Raw genomic sequence first — 2,262 nt, 5'->3', positions numbered from 1 at the left:
ATAAAAGAACCACATTTACACATTTACTAAAACGTACCAAAAAAACCACCAAGAGAAAAAATTTGGACAATCCCGTTTCTCTTAGAAAGTCGAAAAAGTAAAGAGTTTCAACCACCAGATCTTGAAATTGATTTTTTAATAGATTCCGGAGCAGAATCAAATATCTTCAACCTTCCCACCTGGAATGAAATCAAAACTCTGCATCCAAAACTAATACCTTTGAAGACAGCCAGTAGACTAGCAACAGCACAAGGCTCAACCTTAATAAACAACAAAAAAATCAAACTTTTCCTTGTTCCCACTAAAACAATGGAACAAAACAAACTCTTAAGCAAACCATTTAAACAAACCTTCCATATCACAGATATAAAACACAATATCATCGGAATTCCATTTATTACTAAATATATACCAACCATTAATATATTAGACAGCAAAATTAATTTAAAAGATAAATATTCAAGAATGCATAACACCGCTCCAACATTCTTCCAAAGAATGAACAAACAATCAACATTTTTCTCAAAATTTTACCCTATTAACAATAAAGAACAAAAACATCTTAAACCACTTTTAGCTTAGATTTATGAATTCCCGATCAATCAAGTTCATCAATATGACAAAAGTCAAAACAGACAACACCTCTATATGTCTGACCTTAAATTTAGACAAATTCATAAATCTATTAAATACATGAAAAACTCACATTCCGACGTCATTTCCCTACATGTTTACAATAATTCACCATACAAACTAACCCTACCTCTAGGACTCTTAGGATATTGTGAAACTAACGCAACAACTTCGCCCACAAAAGAAATAGCTTATAGAGTAAATATTATATTACAACTATTAGATATATGCCAGTCAACGATTCTTGACGAAGAATTATCACTAAATAATATAATAAGCAATGAAAAAAGAAATACGGACTATTTCACAAAAACACCTTATTTTAAAACAACATTTAAAATATCCAAATATACAGAAGAACAACAAAAACTCTCGATAATGTTCAATTTTCAACACTCTCAACTAACACAGAATGAATTTGAACAAATAGCTGATTTACTAGTAAAAAACCCAAAAGTTTATGCCACATCGAAATTCGACGTTGGAAAAATGAATTCACCACTACACCTACCTTTGAAACCTGACGCATTAATCAAAATACTAATCAATTTACACGACAAATTTAATAGATTACTTGACATACTAGAACAATATAAAATAATTTCACCAGTAAATAAAGAAGAACAGCCAAAAGGGAACACAATTATCAAACCTGTTATTTTTCTAGCCAAAGGAGAATCATTAAAAATAGTTCTAGATGCTAGATATCTCATTTCACTTATTGATGAATCTAAATGTAATTGGCCCACTAAACCAATTCAAGTAATTCTAATAAAAATAAACGGTAATTACTTCACAACAGCAGATATGAAAAGTGCATATAATCAAATGCCGCTAGATGAACAATGAAGACGTTAAAACAATTTGTTATCGGAAATCAGCAATTTGAAATCAATAGATTTTTCTATGGCATATCCATAGGACCAGCAGCTTTCTCAGCATTTAGGATTAATTTTTTGAGACCACTTATTCTCAAGAAAAATGCAATTACATACTTAGACGATGTGTTTTTATGCAATCACAGACCAAAGATGAAATGTTCGCAGTTCTAGAAAAGTATCATCAAGTATTACAAAACGAAAATATGAAAGCAGCCCCAGCTAAATCACATTTTTCTTTAACACGCGTAAAATTTCTTGGACACATTATAGAAAGAAATACTTTAACCCCATTAAAATCACGCATAGACGCAATCCAAAATTTCCAGCCACCTTCTAAGAAAAAGAAAATCCAAGAATTCCTTGGAATGTTAAATTTTTTAAGTAAATATGTCTATAAAATGTAATTATACTTAAGACCATTCTATAACATTCCCAGACAACAAAAAATTTTTGAATGGATAATAGAACACCAAACACGATTTAAAAAAATCAAAACATTTCTCACAGAATAAATTTCAAACACAATTCCAGATCCCAATCAGCCATTTTTTTGCATTGTGCGATGCTTCAAACTTTGGCATCGGTGCAGCACTCCTACAATCTCACAATGGAACAAATAAAATGAATCTCATATCATCAAATTCTTGCTTATTTACACAAGCTGAATTAAGACTCTCTACTCTTATGAGAGAATTAACAGCCATAATATAAACTCTTACAGAATATGAATTTTTAATACTTGGACCAA

This window comes from Symsagittifera roscoffensis, chromosome 3, assembly GCF_963678635.1.
Source record: "Symsagittifera roscoffensis chromosome 3, txSymRosc1.1, whole genome shotgun sequence".
Classification (NCBI taxonomy): Eukaryota; Metazoa; Xenacoelomorpha; order Acoela; family Convolutidae; genus Symsagittifera; species Symsagittifera roscoffensis.
Note: the sequence above shows the minus strand (reverse complement) of the source record.